Genomic DNA, 5,397 nt, shown 5'->3' on the forward strand with positions numbered 1-5,397 from the left:
GTTGAAGATCTCAGACTAGCTTCAAATTGAGCCTCAAACTTCTAGCTTCAGGGTCCTGTTGTGCAAAAGCCTGTTTTACCTGTTATATTTATACCTTTGAAAAAAATTGACATTGTTTATACTTTTCTACTGTGGTTTTGCATTTTAAAAAGAAACAATAAGACAGATGTCAATTAAGATTTTTAATACCTCCACATAATAGGTATTTAATATCTCCATCATTGTTAATGTTTGAACATACACTTTGAACATATAACCAATGAGAAAACACACACAAAAATAATGGTTTCAAGAATGTTGACAATAAGACACTTATATTAAAAAAGATTTAAAAAAACAATTATTTACAATGCCACAGTATTTACAAATGTGATGCCATCACCATTTACATTTTTACATACATCACTAATCAAATGGGTACATTCCTCCACTCCATCAGTTTGGACTTCATCCAATTCCGTAATTCCAGGTCATTTAGCTTTCCCAATAGGTTTTTTTGGAAATTTGGGAAAGCTGTAAACTGTCTGCCTGGGTGATGTTGAAAAAGGTGAGACTCTCTGAAAACTTCGACCAGGGTTAAAATGTCCTCCTGTTCTCGGGCTACATGATGCATGCCAGTCGGCCTTGTCCGCTCCATTTCCGAGTCCGTTTTGTCCATTAGGGTGCCAATGGACTGACTGATCCTGGCTGCTGACCGTTCAGACAGGTTTGATCCCAAGCCTCTCATGAAGGATTTCAGAAAATTGTTAAGGTGCTCCAGATGGAGGTCGAGAGGAATATTTTTCCCCTTTCCCCCTCGACCATTCCAAAACCGGTTCCATATGACACTGTGTGCCATGCGTGGGGACAGAGTGAGATTTACCTGCAGTGTAAGAAGAAAGGTGCTGTAGGCATAATGGCTGTGTCCATATGCTTTATAAAAAAGCAGGGCAACTTTATACAGTCTCATTATCCTATCACCATCACCTTCTCTTACACCGTCCTGCATGTTAAGCAGGAAGAATCCAAAGCCAAGTCTAGCTTCTGTGTGGTTTTTTTTCATGGTCTTCGTTTGCTGGACTTGTATGTTGTGGAGTAGGGTCCAATGGAGCAACAAGATTGTGTATCTTGTACTCATGGGTTACCCTTGCCTTGCTGTATATGTACATATTGCCACACCCGTCCGCACGACACTGAAACTGCTGCGGCTGTGTCGAAGCCTGCCTCTGGCTCGCAGCTTCTGTAATGCCCGTCATCATTACGAAGGTGTCCACAACCTGTCCCACCTTCTCATGCAGCCAGTCTCTCCTCAGTTGTGGCAATCCCTCGCTGACATCCACTGGGACAAACCCATCTGGAATTTCTGTAAGCACACAGAATAAAATGTTTAACTTCTCACCACCATCACCACAGTAGTGTAAATGCAGATTTTAAGTAAAATAATATTGGTACTAACTTTTATCAAAGTGAATTACAATTTTAACAATTAACTATAACAGTAGTAACATATACATGTTTTTTTTGTGATAAATGTTAGTTCTCAACTATGAATGTGTGCTTTACCTGTGACATCCTGCAACCCAAAGTGTTCCATTGCAGCAGCCAGGAAGAGTGCAGTTGTGTCCTTACGCACAAATTCCTTGTACGCATTATAAGCTGCATGGGGACCTTGTTTCGCATTGCTGCACCTATGTAACAGAAATATGTAGTTTAGCAAATGGCTGTCATAGATTGCTTAGTGTTATTCTGTCCATCTCTCAGACATTTACATTTATTCATTTAGTGGACGCCTTCATCCAAAGTAATTTATTAGGTCAATTATATAACAAGGGTAATGATATAGGGCATTGAACCCACAACAGTTTTGCTGAACAGGTCCTTAACCTCTACACTACCACTAATTCGCTCACACATTTCAAATGTCTTTATTTGTGTCCGCATTTATAAAATACATTGCAAGGGCACAAATATTTTCAGTTGCTTTTGATGCCCTACATCCTCGAAACAACATGTTGCAGTACTTGAGTCAAACATGCACAGAATAGACAATACATACACATGACCTTATTCTGCACACAGTCTGTTAACAGACAGAGAAAATCTATGGGTACAGAAAACACCTCCTCCAAATAGCTCGGCTGCCTATAATGGAGGAGATTGAGCAATATGTTGCAAGCTGCTTGGCTTTACATTTGGACAACCTCATAATTCTCAAGCCTCTGACCACCAGCCTGTGGACATGACCTAGGCTGCCGAAAATAAAAACGATAAGCTGGCATTTATAGCCTAAATGTATGATAGCTTGCACTAATGGTTGGTATTTAACCTGTTTAGTAAGGAAAGCTTCCTCTAAACTTGAGTCAAAAGTGCAACCAACTTCCCATAGGAAAACCTCTCGGTTATTCTCATCAATCACAATGACATCCGGTTTATTTGCTGTTATACCTTTAAATACATGGGGGTCATTGCATTCGCGCGCACACACACACACACACACACACACACACACACACACACACACACACACACACACACACACACACACACACAGTTAGTGAAAACCATACCATGCATTACCATGCATACCATGCATAAGTTGAAATACTACCTCGGAGAACAGCAGGGCTGCGTTCATGATAGCAGGACTGTGTTCCCCATCCCATAACAACCCAATTCATGAACTATCCAGTTAATTCATGTTAACTGGATTTTTGTGAAACAACTGTGGAAAGCATGGTCAACAAAATGTTATTATAATCATTGTAATTAACAACAGTTTTGTTTAGAATGCAAATAAAAGCTTAAAAACTAATAATTGTACAGTATGTAATCATGGTGTTGCAGATAGCAGACGTTGTACCTCAACTTCGTCATGTTGGCAAGAAGTGTGCCATGGTCTTTTGAGGATGCACCATCATAGAAAATCCGATGATAGATCTTTATCAACATCGAAGACTTGTGATTAGCAAAGGATTAACATAACTTTACACACAAGCACTTGAAGTTATCTATCTAAAAAAAAAAATCTAAAGTAGTGGTGTGATTTTGTTACTAATCAACATTCTTCTATAGTTTCTTACTCACTTCAAAGAGGTTTCTGATGGCATGCCAGTCCTCAAACTTAAAGATGAGACCTTCCAGTCGGTCTTCCTTTGTAGCACCATCTGAGAAGGCCCACTGTATGTTTCTGCAGTTCCCCTCAGTCAGCCGGTCACCTCCTACTAAAACACTTGACAACCCGTCCGGTCCCTTGGGCACATACCTAAATGGATAACACACAAATGGTGGAATTATACGTTTTATTAAAGCCCTTCTTCTGCCGAAGACTGACAGTGGAGCCTGATTATATACTTACTCTTTCTGAAAGTGGCGAAGTGTGTCCACCAAATCAGACGTTTTGTTTTCATTTTTGAAGAGTAGTCCCAGAGGGTACTTTGAGAATAAAGAAAAAAGATGACATTGCAGTAATGTTTGAGTTGAAAGTATGTGTATTTAGGTTTTTTTTTTTTTGCAGATTTAACTCATAACTTGCATCTGTGGAGCGCATAGCCATGTCATCTGTATACTGATGTGGTATGTGGTGAACCACTAATGGCTTGAATGGTTTAAAAACAGCCAGGTACTGCGTAAGGATACGGCTCCCAAGAACAATAAACTCACGCCGCATGTAATCCTGGGTTTCTAGTCCGGGGAGTGAGTTGCCAAGGTAGTATTGACGGATGTCATGGTCTGGTTTGGCATTGTCAAGGTGATATGTTTGGATCCTATCTTTGACTGCAATATGGTGAATCCAGTGTATGGATTTGTTGTTGTGGTGGCTGGACTGATGATGTACACGCATGAAAAAGTCCAAATTGTCAAATATAATAGAATATGTTGGTGGAGGAGTGGGGTGTGTGATTGGAAAAGTGGAGGAGCTCAAGCCCAGCTCTGCTGCTTCAGAGTTACTTAAACTGCTGAAAGGCAGTACGCTTTGAGCCATTTCATCTGCTGGAAAAGAAAAAAAGTAAAGACAATGAATTGATTATTATTTATCAAAAGATAGACACATAACATTCAAGATGACACAGCATGTGATGTGTAAGTTGTGTTTCTATATTTCAGTAATTTGTCACCTCACCTGACATGAGAAGCTCATCCATGTGTTCACCAACTGGGTTTAGTGGCCCCTTCGGATCACTTGTTCTTTGGTCTTCGCTGGTGTCCACTCTCTGACCAACAAAGAGTTCGCTTCAGAGTTCAGAAAATCTTCATTCTGTACCTTTAACATTTTTAGAGAGCCCCCACATAGGAGCGCCAACTCCTTCTGCTTCTCTATAGAATTGTGGTGAGTAGTTGTTATTGCCATTTTGTTCAGCCTTTCAAACACAGCTTTTTTTGCCCCGCCATAATGCAAAATACTACCTAGGTAGTATGCAAAGGCTGACAGGCGTGGTTGTCTCCCTCTCAAGGCAATGGAAGCTGCTGCACAAGTTGCAGCTTGAGAGTGGTTGCTGACAGTTGTTAGAACTGAGAAGAGGAATGGTGAAAAACCTTTAAGGTCTGCCTCTAAGCTTGTAAATGAAAAGGCTTTCAGATCATCTGGAGATGACTTCCACAGGATGAAACCGTTGGTCGGATTAGAAATGCGTTTGCATTCGTTGGTTATTAGCTCCAGGATGTGCACCTTGATTTCCTCAGCTAGGTGTTTATGTTTCAACATTAACTTTGCAGCTGTTGTCCATTTCTTCTTATTAATGCTGTTCACTATTGAGGCTTCTTCTGGACAACATACCTTGGCAACAGTCTGTGAAGGGTAATGGGAGACAACCTGAAATATAAGATAATGTATCAGTGTGGATAATTACAGTATAGCCTATTAAGTATAATGTGCATTGGCAATAAATAGGAATATACAGACTGTTAAATATGGTGACCCCAGATGCAATTGCAGAGCAAGGTCAGTGGAATACTGCCCAACCCCCACAGAGGTGCAGAGCACAGAAGTGGGGGTTGGGACACACTTTTGACCACTATACAATTCTATCCATTACAAAATGAAGTTCTCACAATAAAGTGAAAGAGACCACACACACACACCATCAGGTGCAAGTTCATCCTGGTAACATTTGCTAATACTACACCTGGCCTGACTCAAATTCACACTAGACTACCATATCGACAAATATGACTAAGACGTTTTAATCATAGGTAAATTACACTGAAATGAGGAGTGTGGGATTGCATACGTGTTTATCACATTGGACAATAAACACGACTCACTTTACACACATGAAAAACTTGGCAATCGAGGTTATAGCCATAGTCATATCATAAGAAGTAGAAATGTATCAACAACAAGCTTACCCCTGTAAGGCTTTTTCGCGTTTTTGTACCGGTTGGTGTTAACGGATTGGGGCAGAACTTCTTCAGAGCCCT

The 5,397-nt window shown here is 40.4% G+C and overlaps 1 long non-coding RNA gene across 1 annotated transcript; it reads right to left on the reverse strand.

Annotated features, from left to right (window-relative positions):
* Window positions 1-246: 246 nt before the first annotated feature.
* LOC132469609 (uncharacterized) lies at window positions 247-5,120 on the reverse strand. The gene is made up of 7 exons (XR_009528445.1): window positions 4,100-5,120; window positions 3,335-3,969; window positions 3,064-3,241; window positions 2,840-2,916; window positions 2,588-2,701; window positions 1,543-1,667; window positions 247-1,342 (listed from the first exon to the last, which is right to left on the reverse strand). It is a non-coding gene; the product is annotated as an uncharacterized LOC132469609 (long non-coding RNA).
* Window positions 5,121-5,397: the final 277 nt, after the last annotated feature.

This window comes from Gadus macrocephalus, chromosome 12 (assembly GCF_031168955.1).
Source record: "Gadus macrocephalus chromosome 12, ASM3116895v1".
In the NCBI taxonomy this organism is placed as follows: Eukaryota; Metazoa; Chordata; class Actinopteri; order Gadiformes; family Gadidae; genus Gadus; species Gadus macrocephalus.